Source organism: Ahaetulla prasina, chromosome 7 (assembly GCF_028640845.1).
Source record: "Ahaetulla prasina isolate Xishuangbanna chromosome 7, ASM2864084v1, whole genome shotgun sequence".
NCBI lineage: Eukaryota > Metazoa > Chordata > Lepidosauria > Squamata > Colubridae > Ahaetulla > Ahaetulla prasina.
The window spans coordinates 12,118,490-12,144,427 of NC_080545.1; the positions used below are offsets into that span (position 1 = coordinate 12,118,490).

Consider the following 25,938-nt stretch of genomic DNA (forward strand, 5'->3'; position numbering starts at 1 on the left):
AATTCCTGAGGTCCAAAGGTCTTAAAGGGGCCATAGCTGATCATTCCTGATTTATGCCTTTTAATAAAACAGACCAGTGTTTCCCAACCACAGCCCCTTTTAAGATGTGCGGACGTCAGCTCCCAGAATTCCCCAGGCAGCCAGGAATTCTGGGAGTTGAAGTTCACACATCTTAAAATGGCTGAGAAACACTTGTAGGAAGTTAGCATAAGGGTCCTTGAGTGGCTCAGACTGCTAAGACAGTCTGTTATTAACAGCAGCTGCTTGCAATTACTGCAGGTTCAAGCCCCACCAGGCCCAAGGTTGACTCAGCCTTCCATCCTTTATAAGGTAGGTAAAATGAGGACCCAGATTGTTGGGGGCAATAAGTTGACTTTGTATATAATATACAAATGGATGAAGACTATTGCTTGACATAGTGTAACCCGCCCTGAGTCTTCGGAGAAGGGCGGGGTATAAATGCAAATTTAAAAAAAAACCCTCTCCTAGGAAAATGAGATATTTTGGGAAATACTAAAAGGGCAGAATATTTCCCCTAAAAGGGAGGCAGCAACTCAGCCCTCCCCCGCCCTTTGTCAATGGACCATTAAGGTCTGGGCCAGTCTATTCAACATAACAAGATCTACCTCCTTCAGGCAGAGCCATTTAATTGCCCTTCATTGCATCACCCAGCAAAATTCAACCAAACTTAACACACAGACAACCTAAAAAGCTAGCTATGACCTCTGACAGCAACCAATCAGGATACTCTTCCTGTGCCCCAGGAAGTTCAAAACCCAGAGAGGGTATAAAACCCAGGCACTCTCAGCATCTCTTCTCTTTTTGCCCAGGACCTCAAAACCATGTGGTCTTGTCCGCCATTAAAAACCATCTTTCCAATCAGCCACCATGTTTCATATATATATATATAAAGTTTTATTTTAAGATTCCTATCCAATAACATATTTAGTGTACCATCATATACAATTAATCGGACCTGCCCGGTCACCACCCCCTTCCTTTAACTCTCTTCCCTTCTCTAACTTCTTTTACTTTCCACGACCATCCTCCCCTTCTCTTATCTACATCCTTTCCTCCTTCCTCCCTACTCCTTTCTTCTCCCTCTTCTATCCCTCTTCCTTCCTTTCCTCTTCCTCCTCTTCTCTTTCCTACCTCCTTCTCTCTTCTACTTCCTTCCTTTCCATCATTCTGAAATGGTAGCCAGCAGCTCCGATCTTACATTAATTATACATCTTCAATCATCTCTGTACATTAACCATCAATCCATTTTCTATCCTCATCCCCCCTCCCCCTCCCTTCCCCTCCCTCCCCCCTCCCCCCGGGACTTCCCAGAAGTGAATACAGGGTATAAAACTAACAGTCAAAAATTAAAATATAACACAAATCATAATCCATAGTCACTCCTTAAAACCTCAACTCCCCTTCCAGAAACAAAGAAAATACATTTCTTCCAATCCATTATATATCAGACCATTCCACTCCTAGAGTTCTCAGAGACTTCCGATTGAGTTGATGTTTGTTCTTCAATAAAATACATAGTTTTTAATATCCAACCTTCATCAATCAATACCGAAACAACGTTCCATCTTCCAATATTCACCAAGGATTCTTCTGAAATGTCTTTCTTCCTTAAGCAGTCTCTCAAGAATAGTTCATATTTCCAGCTTAATTTCTTGAATTTTACTGTCCAACCTCCAAAGGTAAACAATAATCCATCTTTTCATATCTTTGATATCATTTACATTCATCAAATAATATTACAAATATTTTCCAGTGTCTTTCTCCCCGCTTGGAACTGAACCCAGATCGACATTTCTTCCAGCACACTGAGATAGACTTATCTGATTAGGAGCTATCAGACTCCTCCTGACTTCTCCCTTGTTCGCTAAGGATGTTGCTCCCATATAACACCTATCCTGCGTGGCCTGCACTGGCTGCCGGTAGCCTTCCGGGTGCAATTCAAGGTGTTAGTGACCACCTTCAAAGCGCTCCATGGCTTAGGACCGGGCTATTTACGAGACCGCCTACTGCCACCGCTGGCCTCCCAACGACCTGTGCACTCCCACAGAGTGGGCCTGCTCAGGGTGCCGTCGACCAAACAATGTCGGTTGGCGGCCCCCAGGGGGAGGGCCTTCTCTGTGGCAGCACCGGCCCTTTGGAACGAGTTACCTCCGGGGTTACGCCAACTCCCCGACCTCCGAACCTTCAAGCGGGAACTGAAGACCTTACTATTTAATCGTGCGGGACTAGCCTGAGTGCATTTTAATTATAATTTTAAATTTTAAGGGTTTTTACGTCGGTCTATGACCGTTTTAGTTAATTAGGCCTATTTAATATTTGCTTTTAATTCGTTTTAAACTTGTTATTTATATTATGTATTATTTGTGTTTTTAATAAGGCTGTAAACCGCCCTGAGTCCTTCGGGAGAAATTAGAAATTAAACTATAAAATAAATGTGTGGTTTCTTCCAGCTGCACAGAACATTTTCAGAACAATGAGTTCGACCAGCAAATTCTTGCTCCTTTGCAGGAGTAAAATGGCAAAGTCCTTTTTTTCTTTGGACTTTTGCTTGGTGGGATTTTTCTCTATGTCTGACGACTTCCCTCTCTCTTGGACATGGATGGCTAGTTGGGTCTGCTTGAGCTTGCCTTTCCCTAATTAACACCAGAAATTTTGGAATTGAACTGGCTCTTCAGCTTTGAAATGGAGATGAGCACTGCCCCCTAGAGTCGGGAATGACTAGCACATATGTGCGAGGGGAACCTTTAACTTTAACCCTGTTTATCTTCTTCTCGGGAGCTCGTGGAAGCTGTGGACTTTAATGGGCAACTGATGGCCCTTTGGGGAATCTCATTTTCGGATTATAATGGATTCCAAAGGAAAATGAACAAAAATTAGGTGGGGAGAGTGACAACTGGTTGCCGTTTGGAGTTATACAAGTTAAAACTATTATCTTTTTTTTATTATTATTTACATTTATATCCCGCCCTTCTCCGAAGACTCAGGGCGGCTTACAGTGTATAAGGCAATAGTCTCATTCTATTTGTATATTTACAAAGTCAACTTATTGCCCCCCCAACAATCTGGTCCTCATTTTACCTACCTTATAAAGGATGGAAGACTGAGTCAACCTTGGGCCGGGCTTGAACCTGCAGTAATTGCAGGCTGCTGTGTTCTAATAACAGGCTTCTTACAGCCTGAGCTATCACGGCCCTTTTTGAACTATTGGCCTGCTCTGTCCACAATAACAAAAACCAGTAAGCATCAAGAGAAAGACAAACTATATCAGAAGGTTCTCCAAATATATTTGTGTATATATAATGTCAGTTTATCAGATTCACTGAATGACCTCGGTAATTGAAGAATTTCTCTTATTTTAATAACACAGGCACACACACCATTATGGACTTTTAACCTCCAAAGGTCGTTTTTGTTTTTTTTCCCCAAGAAGTCTCTGAGCTAACGGAGAGGTTAGAAAATGTTTCTAAATAAAGTCTTCCCCTAGGACAGCATTCCCCCTTGCCAAAGAAAACTTAACAAAAGAAAACCTTTTGTTTCTCTAGCAAATGTTCTTCCCAAGAAAAATACACCTGCAGTGATAAGTCTTTGCTATTGGACTACATATTTCTATGTTGTTGTTGTAGCATGTCGAATTCACAAACATGCAATGAAAAAAACAACAACCTGATAAGACAGGTAAATTACTAGGTTTCAGGAACCATTCTGGTTCAATGTATGTATTTATGTATATATGTATGTAACCTTTTGATGGCATTGCAACATAAGCAGGCCCTCAGCCAATAGGTATGTTCCTGGCTTATCTTTCATGTAGTGGTTGAAGAAGGAAGGAAGGAAGGAAGGAAGGAAGGAAGGAAGGAAGGAAGGAAGGAAGGAAGGAAGGAAGGAAGGAAGGAAGGAAGGAGGAAAAGGAAAGAAGGGAGGGAGGAAGGAAGGAAGGAGGAAAAGGAAAGAAGGGAGGAAGGAAGGAAGGAAGGGAGGGAAAAAGGAAGGGAGGAAGGAGGAGGAAGGAAGAAGGTAGGAGAAGGAAAAGGAAGGGAGGAAGAAGAAGGAAGAAGGAAGAAGAAGAAGGAAGAAGGAGGAAAAGGAAGGCAGGAAAGAAAAGGAAGAAGGAGGAAGGAGGAAGGAGGAAAAGGAAGGAAAGAAGGAAGGAGGAAAAGGAAGGAAAAAGGAAGAAGGAGGAGGAGAAGGAAGGAAGGAAACATGGACGTATTAGGCATCTGAATTATTACTGACCTTTTTAATTCATCGGTACAATATAGCAGTCAACTATACTGTGCAAGAGGCAGTCATATACATTGAAGAAATTTTTGCCAGTTTCCAATCTTTGAGGCTGATTTTTGTTCAGAATTGCCTTGAACCATGAGATGAGTGGCAAATAAACTTGATAATAATTTACAGCAAATAGAATCACTGTGGCAAAAGAAAGCAAAGGCAGTACCAATACTTTTAGGTGTGCACCATCGCCATTGACAAATTCACCATCAGTCAATTGCAAAAGGCAGCTTTGCTTGGAACAGCTTGCATCCTCCAACGATACCTTTAAGACGATCAAACATCCACATCAGCCTATCCCAGGTCCTTGGGAAGGATTTGATAGGTAGACAAAAATGCCAGATCCAGTCTGAACATCTAATTGAACATGCAACGAACCATAATAATTTCTGGCAAAAAAAACGCCCGTAGGAATGAATGGATTTGCTTAATGATTGCTGCATTCATTGAATGACCCCTACAAGAAAAGTCCTAAAATCAAGTCAGTCACATGGGTGCCTTGATTTAGAACCGTCATGATTTAAGGTGAAAAAGTCATAAGTCGAGTACTACCTGTAGATATCCTTAATTAAGAGCTGTCTAGCTTTTGCTTGGAAACAGCTAGTAATGGCTCTATCCCATTCCAGGGACCTTTTTGTATTATTCTCTAATGACCCCTTCCTCTTTCCATCTATTTTGTTTACTTCAGATCTTCATTACGTTTTTGGCAGCTAACATGAATTTTCCAGTTCTCCCCATTTGTGCTCTCTGTAGGAGCACCAACCCTTTTTAGCGACTTGTTTCCCCGGCCATGTGATTGTGTCAGGGTCATGATTTGAGAGCTGACCAGCTGCTACGATGATGTAATGCTGGGAATGAGTCAGCAAAGTTTTTGGGTTGATATCACTTTAAGAGCCTGTAATAAAAAGAGGCCCTGTTGGGTCGTATCTCTCTTTTTCTTCGTGTGTGCTTTTGTGCTGCAGTTGCTGTTTGTTTGAGGTCTGACTAAAGTACATGTATGTATATAGTCTGTGTAGATATAACCACTATTTAAATACAAACCTCTGTTTACTGTATTTGCTCCTGGGTTGTCTCACATGGTCACACTGGGCGCACTCTGACAGATTGCACCTATGAGTTTATTGAAGTCTTCTGTTTAAAGTTCAAGATATGGATTTGACTAAATTCAATTGTACCTTGCCTTAAAACTAAGAACTCTAGAACTGCATGCTCGCTTTCCCCAAACATTCCTGCCACTTTCATTTCCTCAGTTAACTGATCAGTACCTAATCAAGGTTGAAAATCCACATTGAAAGGCCACCTTATGGATAGAGAGGACCATCAGCTTGAAAGAGGGGTAAAAGAGCCTATTTATGTTAACACTGAGCAGCCCTCTCCCACTGTTGATAAGACACCACCCATCTCCTTTCTGCAACACAGGTCTTGTAGCCATTCCAAGAAGATTCCACCCCCATTTGCACTCTGATACAGGTGACCCTGAGGACACAGATAAATCCCCAAATGGCCTCAAGAATTCTCAGGGAGAGTGCTAGTGACCAGATGATTGCAAAGAAATAGGATCCTTCCAACCCTCCTCCCTCATCCTGTCCGAATTAATCCTTCCATCACTCACACTATCCTGCCAGAATTTATGAGGCTTCTTAGATGAGAAGCAAAATGTTTTCTTCTTCCTCTTCATTGTCCTCTCTTTCTTCTCCTTCTCCTCCACCTCCTCCTCCTCCTCCTCCTCTTCTTCTTCTCCTCCTCCTTCTCCTCCTCCTCCTCTTCTTCTCCTTCTCCTCCTCTTTCTCCTCTTCCTCTTCCTCCTCCTCCTCCTCCTTCTGCTCTTCCTCCTCCTCTCCTCCTCCTCCTCCTCCTCCTCCTCCTCCTTTCTTGGAAAAAACAATCCAGTTGCCTTTTGAATAGCATCTTTGAGATATCAAGGCTAGTAGATTCTCTCAACTTTCCTGCAGCAACAAAAAAAATCAGGAATGTTTTGAAAGGGACATGATTGACAGAATCTCCTAAGAGGGATAATTTAACCCCCTCATCACCAAGACTTCATCCCTCTTTGAAAATTCTGCAACAATCTCTATCAACTCTACTGCCATAACCAGTGACAAGCTCTCACATCTCACTGGTTATGCCAGTAGACATCACCGGCAATCTTGATTTTATCGGTTTCTCTACTCGTTTTAAGCCAGGTGGTTAATGAAATAATTGCTTAATATGCAGCTTTGCTTGATTCATTTGTCTGGATTTCTGAGCAGGATATTGCAAAATCTCCACTCCCACCCCACTCCCGGGGGAAGGACACTGCAAAATCTCCACTCCCACCCCACTCCAGGGGGAAGGATACTGCAAAATCTCCATTCCCACCCCACTCTAGGGGAAGGGTACTGCAAAATCTCCATTCCCATCCCACTCTGGAGCCAGCCAGAGGAGGTATTTGCTGGTTCTCTGAACTACTCAAAATTTTTGCTACTGGTTCTCCAGAACCTGTCAGAACCTGCTGGATTTCACCCCTGGGATTGTCCTAGCGAATTTCTCCTGGGATTTATTTACCTCTTATTAATTTCCATCTCAGCACTAAACTGTTTCCCTAGTTATCCCCAAGAAGTCACGCAACCCTGCTTAAAAAAAAGAAAGAAAGAAAGAAATATTTAGGTGCTGCTGTTTACGCTGGTCTCCAACTTCTGGAAGAACCTCGCTTTGTATTGACTCCATCATACGTATTGCATCAATTAAGATGGTTATCTAATAAAGGAAGCATTGTTTTCAAGGCAGAAGGTTGCACTGTGAAACTAAATTCGTACTGCCTCAAGCCATTGAGAAAAGCCGGTGAGCTTCATTGTTGGAACAAGCAACCCCTGTTTGCTTGAAGGGCTTGGCTGTACTTGATTTATCTGCACTGCTCAGCCTCCTTTCAGACAAAGCTGATGAGAAAAGTACCCTCTCTATGCAGGTTACAGAGTCAGCATTTTGCCCCCCCCCCCCAACAATCTGGGTCCTCGTTTTACTAGACTTGGAAGGATGAGTCAACCTTGGTGAGATTTGAACTGCCAAATTGCAGGCAGCCAGCAATCAGCAGAAGTAGCCTGCGGTACTGCATTCTAACCACTGTGCCACCACGGCTATAGAATAGAATAGAATAGAATAGAATAGAATAGAATAGAATAGAATAGAATAGAATAGAATAGAATAGAATAGAAAATATGGAACGGAATGGAATGGAATGGAATGGAATGGAATGGAATGGAATGGAAAGGAATAGAATAGAATAGAATAGAATAGAATAGAATAGAATAGAATAGAATAGAATAGAATAGAATGGAATGGAATGGAATGGAATGGAATGGAATGGAACGGAACGGAACGGAACGGAACAGAACAGAACAGAACAGAACAGAACAGAATAGAATAGAATAGAATAGAATAGAAAATATGGAACGGAATGGAATGGAATGGAAAGGAAAGGAAAGGAAAGGAAAGGAATGGAAAGGAATAGAATAGAATAGAATAGAATAGAATAGAATAGAATAGAATAGAATAGAATAGAATAGAATAGAATAGAATAGAATAGAATATATGGAACGGAATGGAAAGGAATGGAAAGGAATGGAATGGAACGGAACAGAACAGAACAGAACAGAATAGAATAGAATAGAATAGAATAGAATAGAATAGAATAGAATAGAATAGAATAGAATAGAATAGAATAGAATAGAATAGAACTCCAGAAGATGGTAAAGGACAGGAAGGCCTGGAGGAACGTTATCCATGGGGTCACGATGGGCCGGACACGACTTCGCAACTAACAACAACAACAACAAAGAATAGAATAGAATAGAATAGAATAGAATAGAATAGAATAGAATAGAATAGAATAGAATAGAATAGAATAGAATAGAATAGCACTGTTGGAAGGGCCACCCCTCTTCTCCGTGGCAGCCCCACAAATATTGGATGACTGGTATTATGTCACCCCACTCCTTCTCTTTGCTAGACTAGACATACCATCGTATAATTTAGCTTTATCATCTTTGTTTCTCCTCTCTGCATTCCTTCTGGAGTCTCAACATCTTTTTTGTCTCGTGCTGACCAGAACTGGACACACAATATTCCAAGTGTGGTCAAAGTGTGACCTTAAAGGACAAGGAAGGGAATTCTCTGATGTGTTTGGTAGCAAGGCCATGATTATTGCATCTGGCTAAAATTTCACAAAATCTTTTTTTTTTTTAATTCCTGAACTTGTTTCCAGGGTATCTCTAAATAATAGGCGGATAGGTCAAAAAGATTAAGGACCTATTTAAATTAAACTCAGTTCCTGGGGATTTCATGAATTCCTCTCAACAGCTTTCTTGACAGCCATATAGAATTTGATATGATAAAAATATGACCAAAAATTAATGCAATGAAGAATTTGCCTAGAAAACAGATTGGAGACAGAAAAATTAGGAGCCACTAATACAACCACTAATCTATCAATGCAAATAGCCCAATAAACCATATATCATAGAAACATAGTTGTTGTGTCCACAGGACACACAAAACTACCAAGCAGCCATATTTTAGTTCAACATGTGGTGCAGACCCAAACTGTATGGATAATTTGCTGATGGCTGTGTGAACCCAGAAATCCATTCTAAGGGATGTTAAATTGATCCCAGAAAATTATCAGCAGTGGGAAATATGTGTCCACGTTAGCCATTTTTTTAAATGACATTTTCAAGTTTGAAACTAGCAAGCGATCAAAAAACCCAAAATGATCTGGGAAATAATGCGCAAACCTTATCCTCTGATTTGTAACATCAAACCTTTCATGGAAAGCAGAAAGGTATTCACCCGGTTCAGACCATGTTGTGCCTCGTCCTTCCTCCTCTCCTCAGCCGGGCCCCTCCCATCTCCTCCTGGGCCTGCTATCAGATTTGGAGTCTGATAATGAAGATGAACAGCCTGTCATGCTTCCAGCCCCCAGCCCTGGCCCCATGCCCGGACAGGAACAAACAAACCTCACTCCTACAGCGTGTGAGTAGGGAGCCAGCCATGTGCTGGAATTACCAACAGCAGATCCAGCTGAAGAGAATTCACAGTGGGAGGATCCCTGCTTCCGGAGATCTGAGAGGCAACGTCAGCAGAAGGAAGGGAGGGGCAGGCCTGGATAAGTGCTGAGTCATGGAACCACACCCCACAACCTATATAAAGGACCAGCTTGAGTCAAGCAACTTTGAGTCAAGCAAAGTCTCATTTAGTTTGCTGAAGTCACAACTTGGATTCCTGCCTGCCCTGAGAAATCTGAAAGGAATTTGGCAAAGCTGCAGAGACTTCGTGGCCACGCTTGATAAGGACTTCCTAGACCCGGTCATCGGAGGGGGAGGGGGACACAACAGACCAGTTCACCTGAACCAGTAGCGGAGATCGCAGGTGGGCCCGCCCTCTCCACCCCGACTCCAAGTCATGCTATTTAGGCATGTTTTTGAGGCTGGGCACATACTCACACACAAGCGAGCGACGCGCATGCTCAGAAGGCCGGATGCATGCACATGCACGGCGAACCAGTGGTAAAGGTAAGTAAAACCCACCCTGGATGTAGCCCAGTGGTGAAATCCAAATTCTTTTACTACCGGTTCTATGGGTGTGACTTGGTGGACAGGGCATGGCTTGGTGGGCATGGCTTGGTGGGCATGGCTTGGTGGGCATGGCAGGGGAAGGATACTGCAAAATCCCCATTCCCTCCCCATCAGCTGAGACTCAGGAGGCAGAGAATAGATGGGGGTGGGGCCAGCCAGAGGTGGTATTTACCAGTTCTCCGAACTACTCAATATTTCCACTACCGGTTCTCCAGAACTGGTCAGAACCTGCTGAAACCCACCTCTGCATCCTGTGGAATAAAACAAGCCTGTTGCAGCAGTACAACTCCTGGAAGCAGTTTTTTTTTCTTCTTCTCCCAGCTGACCTAACAAATCCTGCAGTCATTGCTGATGAACTTTAGAAAAACCTAGACAGAATTACAGGAGGGTAGGATCATCGATCCAATACAAATCTTGTGTTGTTTCCTTTACTAAGCTGTAATAGATTTATTTAGTAATTTGATCTTGGTGGGATCAGCTCTGTGATCCAGCCCAACTATTCTAACAGTAGCCCTGTACTGTTTCTCACAACTGGAATGGAAAACAGCATTAGGAAGAAAATATATGCCTTACGCATCGTGCTCTACAAGTCTTGGGTGAGAATACTAATGGTAGCTCAAGGCAAGAGTAACTAATTGCATGCATAATCCCTGCATGTTGACCCCACTCTCCCCCAACCCCAGTTTCCAATGTCCTGGTTTAATCTCTGTTTCTCAAACCTTTCTGTAGAATTGAGTGGCCATTCATCCACCTGATTTTGAGAGACAGAAGAGGATTAGATGGCAAAAGTCGCTTTGTGAGGAACATGGGTGTGTGTGTCTCTAAATGTCATAAATGATAGATAGATAGATAGATAGATAGATAGATAGATAGATAGATAGATAGATAGATAGATAGATAGATAGATAGATAGATAGGCAGGCAGGCAGGCAGGCAGGCAGGCAGGCAGGCAGGCAGACAGACAGAATCATGTACATATAGAAAGACAGAAAGAAAAAAGAAAGAAAGAAAAAAGATGATAAACGATAGAGAGAGAGAGAATCAGATAGATAGATAGACAGACAGACAGACAGACAGACAGACAGAATCATATATACATATAGAAAGACAGAAAGACAGACAGAGATTATAAATAGATGATAGAGATAGATAGATAGATAGATAGATAGATAGATAGATAGATAGATAGATAGATAGATAGATAGATAGATAGATAGACATACAGACAGACTCATGTACCTATAGAAAGACAGAAAGAAAGAAAGACAAAAGAAAGAAAGATTATAGATAGACAATAGAGAGAGAGAGAGAGAGAATCATATAGATAGATAGACAGACAGACCGACGAAATTCGATAATGTGAGAGAACTTGAGAATTTCCGCTGCCCTGGATTTTACAGACGAAATGAAGTTGGAGTGAATTAAAGCAACACAGAGGCAGCCTTATCTCTTTTTTTTTTTCAGTGTCATTGTAACTTTGAACGGTCACTAAATGAACTGTTGTAAGGCGAGAACTACCTGCATATGATTTGAAATCCCACTCCCCTCTTTTGGGATGAGGGCTAGACTGTAAGGGAAGATGGATCGTAAGGAGAGATGGAAAAAGAAACACCTCATGAGTTTATCTCAGTGACAATAAAAGAGGGCAGGAAATCCTTTTAGATCTTATGACACGTCCCCCTCCCCTCCCCCCCCACGGATTTTGATAATTAGGAATACAAAGTTAATGACGTAAGGAAAGATAAACACGCGTGGCTGGGAAAACACCACCTGCTTTTCATTTTTCCTTGTCCTTATAATGTGGAGAGGAGGTTACAGGCAATGGAAAATTACAGTGAACAGCCTCCGAGGATAGCAGCTGCACGACCGGGGAGAAAGGAAAAATTAAAACTATAGATAAAAAGTGAGATAGAAAAGAAAAAAAAAGACCAGCTGACAGAGAGCTGATCCAGCAGATGTTGCAAACATCGGACTGCAAAATGAGAAGTTTCTATCTGCAGATTTATTTAGGATGCCTCTTATTTATTTATTTTTCAAGTATTTTTATTAAGTTATAAAGCAGCAGTCTTTATTAATTGTTAATAAATTAACAATTAAGAACAATTAATTAAAAATTAATTAGTTGTTAATGCCTGGAATGCACTACCTGACTCTGTGGTCTCTTCCTAAAATCCCCAAAGCTTTAACCAAAGACTATCTACTATTAACCTCACCCGATTCCTAAGAGGTCTGTAAGGGGCGTGCATAAGAGCACCAGTGTGCCTACCATTCCTGCTCTAATATTCCCTTTGATTGTATCCAATTTCGTATAGTTATTACATACTTATGCTTATATATATGCTTATATGTCGTATAGTTATTTCATGCTTACGCTTATATGTGACAAATAAAATAAAGAAATAAATAAAAAAAACTGGTGGTCCGTGAACTACTGGTGGTCCGCGAGAAAGTTTTGGTGGTCCACAGAAAAATTATTTGCATTTTTTATATTGCACTAAATCAGGGGTCCTCAAACTACGGCCCCTGGGACAGATACGTGTAATGAATGGTTGTGTTGCTGAAGAAAATCTCCCCCTTTGGGGTCTTTTTGTGCGGGTCGGAGGGGGGCAGAAATTCCGACTTGGGATCTGCTTCAGCCTCCTGGTGAGGGGCTTCGGGCAAAGGCTGGAGGGAAGTGCTGCTGGTGGCAAAGAGCCGGAGGGCCTTGTTCCAGTGGGACTGCATCATGGTTTAGAACTGGCTGATCATTTCAGCCTGCTGAGCCTCCAGGTGCCTGTACCTGGCCTTGCACTTCCTCAGGTCTTCTCTCTGCTTGGAAAGCCTATGCTCCTAGTCCTCAGTGAGGTGTTTCTGCTGAGCCTCCTTCTTGGTCACATCCAATTTGATCTGAGCCAGCTGTTTTGCCAACTCTTTCTTGTGGTTGCTGCTTAGCTCCAACAACTGCTTCCTGTTGGGGCCCTAAGGAGCCTGGGTGGGCAGGTGAGGAGTGGCTGAGAGGGGAGGGGTGAGTAGAGGCTGGAAAGGTGCCCCTCCACATGAGTGACATTGAGTTGGTCACACCCACTCAGTCACATGACCACCTAGCCACGCCCACCCAGCCGGTCATTAGGCAGATCACATTAGTGGTCCGCAGGATTTAAAATTATGAATTTAGTGGTCCCTGAGGTCTGAAAGGTTGGCGACCCCTGTGCTAGATCTTATATTTGAGGCTGATTTTCAACCCTGTTATTGTAATGTAGGTAATGATAATAAGTGCCAGAGCCCACTGTAACAACATTGCCAAAAAGGCACTAAGAGTTGTAAACCTAATCTTGCATAGCTTCTTCTCTGGTAATATTGTACTACTAACGAGACCATACAAAACATTTTCTAGACCAATTCTTGAATACAGCTCAGCTGTCTGGAACCTGCACTGCATATCGGACATAAATACAATCAAGAGAGTCCAGAGATATTTTACAAGAAGAGTCCTCCATTCCTCTGCTCGCAATAAATTACTTTATGCCACCAGATTCAAACTTTTGGGCTTAGACAATTTAGAACTATGCAGACTTCAGTCTGACCTAAGCATAGTACATAAAATTATCTACCACAATGTCCTACCTATCAGTGATTACTTCAGCTTTAATCACAACAATTTATGAGCAAATAATAGATACAAACTCAAGGACCCAGATTGTTGGGGACAATAAGTTGACTTTGTATATAATATACAAATGGATGAAGACTATTGCTTAACATAGTGTAAACCGCCCTGAGTCTTCGGAGAAGGGCGGGATATAAATGCAAATAATAATAAAAAAAGGTAAACAGCTCCAAACTTGATTGCAGAAAATATGAATTCAGTAACAGACTGGTCAATGCCTGGAATGCACTACCTGACTGTGTAATTTCTTCCCCAAACCCCCAAAACTTTAAGCTTAAACTGTCTACTGTTGACCCCACCCCATTCCTAAGAGGTCTGTAAGGGGCGTGGATAAACGCACCTGCGTGCCTACCGTCCCTGTCCTAATATTCCTTTTTACTTACTCTTTTCATACGTCCAAATCATGTTTATACTTTTACCTGTTATCTTATATAGGATTGACAAAAATAAATAAATAAAATACAAAATAAAATACAAAACGCTTGCATCTACCTCTGTTCATCTTTTGACTGTATTGTTTAAATTATTAAAGGGGACTCCCTGTTTTAAACCAACAATTTGTCCAATGTTCCTCCAAGCCTTTCATGGACCCTTTTTGGACTAACAGGATCAATGATGCTCCCCTGACTTTCCCCATCAATCAACGTGGCTTTCATTCGGCCAGCTTGATGGCCAAGCCAGGTGAGAGAACTGGCAGCGCTGGAAGTTTCTTATGCTGACTTCTAGAAACCGTGTTTGGAAATGAAAATTTAACACAAATCTAACAATGTTTCTAAGTAGCTCTCAGAAACCCATCGTCTAAGTGACTCTTTTGGTGGCCTGAGACAAGTATCCCTTTGAACACCAAGCTGGAGGGAGATGCTTTGTGGCTTAGGATCAATTAGCTGTGTGTCCAGGAGGAAGCGGCTTCTAGAGATCCCTTGCCAGCCTCTCTTTTTAGTACATTTTTTTCCAGGCTTAGCTCCAATACATGAATTAATGTAATATTATTTCTCTTTTAATTTCCTGCTCATTCAGGAGGGATCAAGTGCTCCAATGCCATTGTGCTCATTTCCGTCCTTGAGTAGAGTGGTGAAATTCAAATTTTTTTTACTAAAGGTTCTATGGGCGTGGCTTGATGGGCGGGGTGTGGCTTGGTGGGCGTGGCTTGGTGGGCATGGCAGGGGAAGGATACAGCAAAATCTCCATTCCCACTCCACTCCAGGGGAAGGATACTGCAAAATCTCCATTCCCACTTCATACCATGCTGTCTGAAGAATTCTGGGAATTGGAGTCCAGACATCTTAAGGTGGCCCAGGTTGAGAAACACTGCTTTATATCAATAATTATGTAGCGTGTCACTCATAACTCAAAGAATGTTTTACAGTTCCTTGGGCTGCAACTGTCGTGTCCCCCTCCTCCTCTGATGGCCGGGTCGGGGAAGTCCGTATCAAGCGTGCCTCTGCAGCTCTGCCAAAGTCCTATCAGAGTCCTCGGGGCAGGCAGGAATCCAAGGTGTGACTTCAGCAATCCAGATTAGATTTTGCCTGACTCAGAGAATGCCAGAAAGCAGATCCTTTATATAGGCCATGGGATGTGGCTCCATGACTCAGCACTTATCCAGGCCTGCCCCTCCCTTCCTTTTGCTGACGTCGCCTCTCCATTCTCCGGAAGCGTGGATCTCTCCAGCCTCCAGCTGTTGGTAATTCCAGCCCAGCTGTTGGTAATTCCAGCTCCTGACTGGCTTCACATTCCCCAGGCTCACATGCTGTGGGGGAGGGGCCCAGCTGCTCCGTTTGTCCGGGCATGGTGCCAGGACTGGGGGCTGGAGGCATGTCAGGCCATTCGTCTTGTTCGGACTGTCCGGGCATAGTGCCAGGACTGGGGGCTGGAGGCATGCCAGGACATTCTTTTGGACTATCAGTGTCTGGCAGGAGATGAGAGGGGCCCGGCTGCGGCGAGGGGGGCGAGCGAGGCACAACAGCAACAGTCTTGGGCCCCAGTGGTGGGATTCATTTTTTTACTACCGGTTCTTTGGGCGTGGCTTGGTGGGTGTGGCATGGCATGGCTTGGTGGTTGTGGCAGCAGAGGTGGGTTCCAGCAGGTTCTGACCAGTTCTGGAGAACCGGTAGTGGAAACTTTGAGTAGTTTCAAGAACTGGTAGTAAAAATTCTGACTGGCCCCGCCCCCACCTATTTTCTGCCTCCCGAGTCCCAGCTGATTGGGAGGAAATGGGGATTTTGCAGTCAATTTCCCCTGGAGTGGAGAGGGAATGGAGATTTTACAGTATCCTTCCCCTGCCACGCCCGCCAAGCCATGCCCACCAAACCACACCCACAGAACCGGTAGTAAAAAAATTTGAAACCCACCATCGTGCGGCAGGGGAAGGATACTGTAAAATCTCTTATTTTCTGGTTAGGTCTTATTTTGGGGGAAATACAGTATGAAATCCATCCATCTGGCTGACAATCTTAACTGGGGCTTTTGGGGGGGGCTTATATTACGAGCATCCTGAAAAATCCTGCTAGGACTTATTTTCCGGTTGAGTCTTATTTTCGGGGAAACAGGGTATATATACCTGAGATGCTTTATTCCTAATTCTGTCTCTAAGCTTCTTCAGACCGGTTCCACATCATGGACTCCAAGACTTTGGGAGATTCGTGCTTCTACTGCTCTGGCCCTCCAATCTCACTCAATCCTTTTGCCAAGCATGTGCAGAAAAGGAAAGAAAAAAAGAAAGCACAGGGTTGCTCCTTGTTAGCGCTCATCTCATCACCTCCCAAAAAAACTCCCACAACTTATAAATCAGTTTTGTTCTGTTAGATTGTTGACCTACTACTTTTCAGAAGGTCTCCAATAAATTAGAATCCGCTGAAGTGGCAAAACAACCTTGAAAGAGGCACTTGAATGGACTGTGAGCACAGAAGAGCCATTATGCAGAGAGGAAACGGTAAAGGTATTCATAAAATTCTGAAAAATTATACAATTACTTTGCACAATGAGGTTCTTCAGATCTATAAATAGAACAGGTAAGCATTGCATTTGCCTGAACTGCGATTTATCATGCCAGGATTCAATTTTGCATGGCCTTTCCAGCTTTCATCATGCATTCTACCCAGTTCTACTTGTTCTCTCCCATCCACTCATCTTCTTCTCCTCTTCCTCCTCTTCTTCCTCTTCCTAAGCTTCATTGTATGCCCTTGCAGGGCAATGCCCTGTACAATTATATTCCCACCATGCTTTAAGCCCCATAAATCATGCTACACAAGTTCACCCTCTTCCAGTAAGACGTCTCTGTGTGTAACGTTGGACCACACAGAACTAAGTCTACAAAATTGTCATTGACTCAGAAGTGCTTTTCTAGGGCACATTCAGTTCCAAAGGCTTAACTCAGCTTTACTTTAGTCATGAGTTGCGTGCAACAGATCTCTGATTCATGAATATCCGGAAGCAACGGAGGTTGGAAGTCTGCTAACTTGCTATCCCCACCAACATAAGTACCTCTGTCTGCCTGTCTCATCTACAAATAAAAGCAACAGAATTCCCCTGTTGTAATGAAGTTTTCTCTCTTGCACCTCTGAACCGTCAGAGAATTGAAGAAGCTTCTTGGTTAAGAAGCCAATAGTCTTCACGGAAAAATCAAGAAAGTCCAGTTGCCTCTTGAAAAAGCACCTTTGGGAGAATTAAAGAAGCTTTTTGGATGAGAAGCCAATCATCTTCAAGGAAAAACAAAGGAACTCCAGTTGTTGTTGTTTTTTGTCTTTTAATAACCCCGTAATCCCTTGCAACAGGGTGTAGTTGGGGCAACTTAATGGAGCTAAGTGTTTACTGGCCGGATACCCTTCCTGTCACCAATGCAGAGTTCAGAGCAGATATTTACTTATTAGAATAGAATAGAATAAAATTCTTTATTGGCCAAGTGTGATTGGACACACAAGGAATTTGTCTTTGGTGCATATGTTCTCAGTGTACATAAGGGGAATAAAATACATTCATCAAGAATAAAAAGATAACACTTAATGAAAGTCAAGGTTACTAATAAGCTATCAAATCGTAGTATGAAACAAGTAAAAGCAATATAAATTGAAAGATACAAGCTCATGGTTATAGTAATAAGTGGGAAGAGATAGATACTAGTAAGGAAGAGAATAATAATAGTAATACAGTCTTAGTAAATTATTTGACAGTGTTGTGGGAATTAGTTGTTAAGCAGAGTGATGGCATTCAGGAAAAAACTGTCCTTGTGTCTAGTTGTTCTGGTGTGCAGTGCTCTATAGTGTCCTTTTGAGGGTAGAAGTTGAAACAATTTATGTCCAGGATGTGAAGGGTCTGTAGATATTTTCACAGTCCTCTTTTTGACTCGGTGCCCAGAGAGAGAAATATCTGCTGCTACCTAGGATCGAACTCACAGCCTCCTGTTTCTGAGGCGAGAGCTCCATTTCTAGGCCACTAAAGAAAGTCCAGTTGCCTCTGGGGGAAAAAAGCACTTTTGGGACAACCATGACCATGAGAATCTCCATTGACAGGTAGCACCTTTTCATTTATCCCACCGTCCACTGTAAGATAATGAGGACCAAACCTTGCAATGTTGGAATCTAAGATGATTATTTAAAAGTTGTAATTTTTTTTTAAAAAATATAAACATTCCATCTTCTCTTAAACAGTGGGTACAAATATCTCTGTGCAATAACCATCAGAATTTACAACATCATTCACTACATTGATATTAATTCTCTGGTCTTTCAATTATAACATATTAAACAATTGAACATTATAAACTTATTCATTTTCCCCTCTTAAAGTATCTTCTAATAATAATATAACAATAATATTAAGCATAATAATCATAATACTAACAATTATCATATTGTTTACATCTCTGTCTTAATGTATTTTCTACTCTTCTTTAATCTCCTTTATTTTCAACTTCCATTTTTATTCTCTAACCATTGATAAAATACCTCCCCTATCAAATAAGATTGTTTGTTCTTTCTCCTTAATTGCCAGCTTTAATCTGTTCATTTCTGCACATTCTAATATTTTCCTAATCACTTTCTCATCAGTGGGAATCTCTTCACTTTTCCAGTTTAGTGCAAATACAATTCTAGCTGTGGTTAATATATGAATACTTTAAATATATGTTATTTTTACTATAAGGTTTCGGTAAAATCCCCAACAAGAATATTTCTGGTTTTACCAGAGGTTTTTTAATTGGGGATCATACCTGAAATTTATAATAGTGAATTGAGATATGTGATTGTGAATGTAGTAACAGCAGCTCGAATTGTGTTTGCTAAAAATTGGAAAAATGAGAAAATACCAATGCAAGATGAAGTTATTAAGAAAATAATGGAATGTGCTGAAATGAGTAAATTGACATTTGAAATTAGAGAGCAGGAAGATAAACAATATTATAAGATATGGGATTTATTTTATCAATGGTTAGATAAAAAATATGTTAATGAAGTTTGATAGAGGTTTTTATAATGTAAGAATTGTCGAAATACACATTGATTCAAGATGACGAAATGAAGGATGCAATACAATTAACATAAAATTCAGAACATTTTATACGGAATGAGGAAAGAAATACCTATAGTTAAATAAATGATTAATTGACCAAAATACTTGGATATATATTAGATTGGTAAAATGTAAAATTAGCTAAATCACACGTTATGAATATGGTGAAATTGCACAAAAGATTTGTAACCAACCAACCGACACTCTGTTTGTATTTGCATTGAAGATGCTTTTATGTATGTTTGTCTAAAAAATAAAAAAAAATTCAAAATCCTAGGCTTAGAAAACTTAGAACTCCGTCGCCTTCGACAAGACCTAAGTTTAACTCATAGAATCATCTATTGTAATGTCCTTCCTGTTAAAGACTACTTCAGCTTTAATTGCAATAATACAAGAGCAACCAATAGATTTAAACTTAATGTTAACTGCTTTAATCTAGATTGCAGAAAATATGACTTCTGTAACAGAATCATCAGTGCTTGGAACACTTTACCTGACTCTGTGGTCTTGTCCCATAATCCCAAAAGCTTTAACCAAAAACTTTCTACTATTGACCTCATCCCATTCCTAAGAAAACTTTAAGGGGCATGCATAAGAGCACAAACGTGCCTACCGTTCCTGTCCTATTGTTTTTCTTTTTTCTTCTTCTTATATATATATATATATGCTTATACCTCCTTATATTTCTTCATATATATGTTTATATACTATATAATCTTTTTGTGTGATGCTTATGTATATTGTTGTGACTAAATAAATAAATAAATAAATAAATAAATAAATAAATTTCTGGTTTTCAATCAATGTGCTGTTTTATCATCTTTTCCAGACATTTTTGTCCATTTTTTTTTTTTTGCTTCTACACATGTGCACCACATAATCTAAGATGATTATGAGGAGCAGGATGTTCTCGAAGGGTAGGAGGCAACCAGCAAAATCAAGATGGCGGCCACGACCACACGATTAGAGTCCACCCTCCTTCTTTTTGTCTAGATCACTTCTGGCATACTTCCTTTCCTTGACACCTGATTTCGTATCAGGTAATGCGGTGAAATTAGACAGGAGCCAAATCTATGAGGAGATGAATGAATGAGTGACAGTGGCAGCTGTGGGAAGCTTGTTTTTACATGTTTCAGAACATGCCCTCATTTCCATTGCAATGCTAAAGGCCATGAAGACGATCCAGTCTGGAAGTGAAATCTGTAGTGGGGGAAAGATTATTTTTTTTGCCCCGCTTCGCATAAAGAACCTTCTGTTTTGAAACAGCTCCACCCTCCTTTGCTTCATCAAGATTTCCAAACAATGTGCGCTGTGTTCCAGCCTGAAGACTTTTGCCGAACGTAATAAGAGCACTGTTGTGCCCTGTTTCTGCAATTCCACTGATAAATAACAAATTAATATTCTGTTATCACCGATTAATGATCAGATAATTGGATCCTTCTGACAGACCTGGCTTCAGAATGAGGTCATGAAAGGGAAGAGATGAAAGTACCTGATGATGAGCCATGGTGGTGTACTGGTTAAAATGTAGTATGGCAGGCTAATTTTGCCCAGTGCCAGCAGTTTGATTCTCACCAGCTCAAGGTTGACTCAGCCTTCCATCCTTCTGAAGTGAGCAAAATGAGGACTCAGATTGTTGGGAGCAATATGCTGACTCTGTAAACCACTTAGAGAGGGCTATAAAAGCACTGTGAAGTGGTATATGAGTCTAAGTGCTATCCCTGCCAAAACATAATTCCTCACTCATCAGTTTTAGCCTTAGCCATGATCAGAAGTGGTATTCAGCCGGTTTGGACCAGTTCAAAGGAACTGATAGCAGCGACTGTGGCCGGCCACCCGCCCTGGCGTAATGCCGTCCTATTTAGCCACGTTTTTGAGGCCGGGCGCCTGCGCAGAAGGCACATGTGCAGGGCAAACCACTGGAAAGAATATGGGAAACCCAGAATATGTCCATGATCCCTCCTGGAACACATCACTCAAGACACTAAGGTTCCTCAAGGGCTCAGTTACTGCTGACTGTCTGTAAAATATATCTCAAGGTGCCTGTCAGCTGACCAAATGCCCTCCCCCCACCCCCCGTTCATTTTTGCTTTGGTTAGATCCAGTATGGTGAAGGGGTTGCACAAGGGCGGTGAAGACTACTTTGAAGTTACCTCTTCGGAAAATCTATGCTGATATTTATATTGCTAAATATCATGGATGTTTCTCCTTTTTGGATTGGATTGAATTGAATACTTTATTTGGCCAAATGTGAGTAGACACACAAGGAATTTGTCTCGGATGCAGGAAGTCTTATTACATATGCAAAGCATCAGAATAATGAGGAGAAGGAGGGGGAGGGGGAGGATGGGGAGAAGAAGAAGGAGAAGAAGAAGAAGAAGAAGAAGAAGAAGAAGAAGAAGAAGAAGAAGAAGAAGAAGAAGAAGAAGAAGAAGAAGAAGAAGGGGAGGGGGAGGGGGAGGAGGAGGAGGGGGAGGAGGAAGAGGGGGGAGGAGGGGAGGAGGAGGAGGAGGAGGAGGAGAAGAAGAAGAAGAAGAAGAAGAAGAAGAAGAAGAAGAAGAAGAAGAAGAAGAAGAAGAAGAAGAAGAAGAAGAAGAAGAAGAAGAGGAGGAGGAGGAGGAAGAAAGGAGGAGGAGGAAGAGGAGGAGGGGGGGAGGAGGAGGAGGAGGAGGAGAAGAAGAAGAAGAAGAAGAAGAAGAAGAAGAAGAAGAAGAAGAAGAAGAAGAAGAAGAAGAAGAAGAAGAAGAAGAAGAAGAAGAAGAAGAAGAAGAAGAAGAAGAAGAAGAAGGGAGGGGAGGGGAGGAGGAGGAGGGAGGAGGAGGAGGGAGGAGGAGGAGGAGGAGGAGGAGGAGGAGGAAGAAGAAGAAGAAGAAGAAGAAGAAGAAGAAGAAGAAGAAGAAGAAGAAGAAGAAGAAGAAGAAGAAGAAGAAGAAGAAGAAGAAGAAGAAGAAGAAGAAGAAGAAGTGGTGGGGGGAGGAGGATAAATAATAATGTTATAGTCATACCACTTAGGTAAATACACATAGACATTCAAATTAGGTATTCAGCTGAGTGAAGGCATGAGGGAAAAAACTGTTTTTGTGTCTAGTTGTTTTGGTATGCAATGCCCTATAGTGGTGTCCCAAGAGAAGGAGCTAAAACAGTTTATGTCCTGGATGTGAGGAATCTGTAGATATTTTCTCAGCCCTCCATCTGACCCTATGGAGAACCTACAGGTCTCCTATGGAACACAGGCTGGTTGCAATTTTTCTTTCTACAGTCCTAACTAACCATTAGAGTCTGTACCCATCCTGTTTGGTTGCTCTATCAAACCAGACACTTTTAAGAAGTACGAACATTTTGCAAATTTCAAGCTTGAAGATACCCTCCATTAGTTAGGATCCCCTAAAGCTGCAGTGGAAATGAGCAACAGCCCCCAATCTTTTGGACGCCCAATATTATATAGTTCTTACTATGTACTTTTGAGCAAGGGACGTGGTGGCTTAGTGGCTAAGACGCTGAGCTTGTCGATTGAAAGGTCGGCAGTTCAGCGGTTCGAATCCCTAGTGCTGTGTAACGGGGTGAGCTCCCGTTATTTGTCCCAGCTTCTGCCAACCTAGCAGTTCGAAAGCACATAAAAAAATGCAAGTAGAAAAATAGGGATCACCCTTGGTGGGAAGATAACAGCGTCCCGTGCACCTTTGGCGTTGAGTCATGCCGGCCACATGACCACGGAGACGTCTTTGGACAGCGCTGGCTCTTCGGCTTTGAAACGGAGATGAGCACCGCCCCCTAGAGTCGGGAACGACTAGCACGAATGTGCGAGGGGAACCTTTACCTTTACCTTATGTACTTTTGTATGTTTATTTCATAAGCTTTCAAAATGCTTGGATATAGTCTTGATCCTGAGTTTTCTTCAATTTGTAAAAAGATTTGTATGCCAGATGACTCACAATTCACAATCACAATTTTTTAAAAAATTATCTTAATAATCAATTGCAAAACAACAACAACAACAACCACACCTAGGGCTATTTTACAACGGAAGAGCAGGTGTTTTGAGTTCAGCTGATTGAAAAAGCAGAATTTCTTTTTTCTTTTTTAAAATAAATGACCGAGAAAAGAAAATAATTTTGTAAGGCTATCGTAAAAAAACAAACAAACTACTTTTCTACATTTTTTTTTTTAAAAAAATAGCCACACGGAAATTGAATGGAGCGGATCTGCTAATGAATAAAAGCAAAATGGAGGCCTACCAGAAAAAGATTGTCCTGATTTTTTTGGATAAAAAAGATTACTTAACCCAGCTGTCCTCAACCTTTTCAGCTCAGTGGGCCTGGCCTGGTGTGGGGGGAGGGTGTGTAAGTAGAAGGCACATGCACACAGCTCCATTTTGGAGCGGTGCGCACATGTGTCTTCTGCTCACACAGGCGGCAGGCACTTGTGCTCCTGCGTAAACTTCCATTCGCATGAACGGAGCTTCACACACAAGCGCAAGCAAATCCCACTTGTGTGAGTGGAGCTTCATGTATGTGTACTTGTTCCTCTCTCCTGCGGTCTAGTTTCGAACCAGCTGTGACCAGGGCTGGGGGTTTTCAGGGGTTCGGGAGAATCTCTAGCTAAGATTCTGTGCAGTTCGGAGAACCCCCAAATCCCATTCCTGGCTAGCATCGCCCACCCCTCCCCTCCCAGGAGTCCCCACGCGGCCCATTTTGGATGCAGATAAGTGCAGGGCGCGCGCGGAGGGTCAGGGAGGGCAAAAAACAGGCCTACTGGAAGTTCAGGAAGGCCAGAAATGGACCAGTTCTGGCCTCCAGAGGGCCTCCGGAGCCTGGGGAGGCCGTTTTTGCCCTCCCGGAGGCTCAGTAAAAGCCTCCAGAGCCCAGGAAAGGCAAAAATGCCCCCCTGCCATGGTGCAGGAGGCTGACTTGGCCACGCCCACCATGGCCACACCCACCCAACAACCGGGCAGAGAACCCCTTGCTAAAATTTTTGAAGCCCACCCCTGGCTGTGGCCCAGGCGTTGGCGACCACTGACTTAACAAATCTAGAAATAAGATTGAGGTCTAGTCTGGAGGGGAGACAAAGGACCAGACGAGATCCATTACTGAATACATGGGGTGTTGCAAGTCATACATTGGAATTGAGTATGTCTAATGAAAAGAATTCTGAATGAAAATCTTTAATTCTTAATGAATTAAGAATTAATTCAGAAGAAGGACTAGGGGCAGGGGTGAAATGCTCCCGGATCGGACCAGATCGCACGATCCGGTAGCTATCGTGGCCGGTAGTTCGGTGATCCAGTAGCAATGGCGGAGCAAAGCTCCGCCCACCCGCCCTGGTGTCATTACTTCCTGGTTTTAACCAAGAAGTAATGTGTTTTTTATCTTCTGCGCATGCACAGGTTTTGCACATGTGCAGAAGGTCTGCGCACACACGCAGCACATGCACTTCCGAACCAGTAAGGAAGGTAAGTAGATTTCACCCCTGCTAGGGGGTGACATGATAGCAGTGTTCCAATATCTCAGGGGCTACCACAGAGAAGAGGGTGTCAACCTTTTCTCCAAAGCACCTGAAGGCAGGATAAGAAGCAATGGGTGGAAACTTTTGTGACTGAACAATTAACCAGTGGAACATCTTGCCTTCAGAAGTTGAGGGTGCTCCATTACTGAAGGTTTTTAAGAAGAGACAGGACAGCCATTTGTCAGAAATGGTGTAGGGTCTCCTGCTTGAGCAGGGGGCTGGACTAGAAGACCTCCAAAGTCCCTTCGAAATTTGCCGTTCTGTTACATCTGGGAATCCATTCAAGGAGGACGACACACACCCATTATTTACCACAGCACCCCTTTTTTTAAAAAAAAAATCAATATATTCATCTAAGCAACTCTGCTAATTCATTATTCTTTGTTTTCAAGCGAAGGGATTTTGCATTTTGGCAGAGATCTACCCGGCTCCCTTCAAGCAAAGAAACTCCAAGCTGACCTGAAATTTTCCAGTTTCTGAAGAAACCTGTTTACGAAGAGGGTAGAATGGCAGTGCCCCTCCTAACCTTCTTCAGCATGGCCTCAGATACTACAAGGAGCTCTCTCTTTCTCCTCCCTCCCTCCCTCCCTCCCTTCCCCTCGCTAAGCAACCTTGCTAGCCCGAGGAGACAACTCCGTGTGAGGTAAACAGGTTTGTACAAGCCTGTGTGGGGGGTCTCCAGAAACATAGGCTGTTAACATGTCACAGGCTTGTTAGGGTAAAAGCTTTGAAGCACAGGTGTGCTTGCCTCTTAGTTGCTCACCTGCCAATTTTACCAGCTCGTCTGGCCAGCAGTTCCTCCAGTTCAGGATACAGCCTTCTATAAGACCCTCAGCTGCATGAAAAGGTGTCTTTATCAATCAATCAATCAATCAGAATAGAGCTGAAAGGGGGTTTAAGAATCAATTGATCAGAATAGAGCTGGAAGGGACTGTGGAGGTCTTCTAGTCTGACCCCTGTTCAAGCAGGAGACCCTACACCATTCCAGAGAAGTGACTGTCCAGTCTCTTCTTAAAAAACTCCGGTGATGAAGAACCTACAGCTTCTGGTGGCAAGCTGTTCCACTGGTTAATTGTCCTCACTGTTAAGAAGTTTTTCCTTAATTCCAGGTTGCTTCTCTCCTTGATTAGTTTCCATCCGTTGTTTCTTGCCTTGCCTTCTGGTGCTTTGGAAAATAAGTTGACCCCCTTTTCTTTGTGGCAACCTCTCAAATACTGTGGCTATTTAGGTCATCGACATCGCGGAAGCCCTGGCAGAGCCAACGCCGGTACAATCGGTATCGTGGCAAACTCTGCAAAATCTATTGAAGAACCATTTCGCCAACACCGTCCAAATACGGCGTTTTGAATTTGGAGGCGCAGACAGCAAGAGGCGAATCCATCAGCG

At 42.4% G+C, this 25,938-nt stretch overlaps 1 long non-coding RNA gene across 1 annotated transcript; it reads right to left on the minus strand.

Moving 5' to 3' along the window:
- Positions 1 to 4,481: 4,481 nt before the first annotated feature.
- LOC131202148 (uncharacterized) lies at positions 4,482 to 25,030 on the minus strand. Its single transcript, XR_009156079.1, has 3 exons — positions 25,012 to 25,030; positions 16,106 to 16,225; positions 4,482 to 4,558 (listed from the first exon to the last, which is right to left on the minus strand). It is a non-coding gene; the product is annotated as an uncharacterized LOC131202148 (long non-coding RNA).
- Between the last annotated feature and the right edge of the window lie 908 nt (positions 25,031 to 25,938).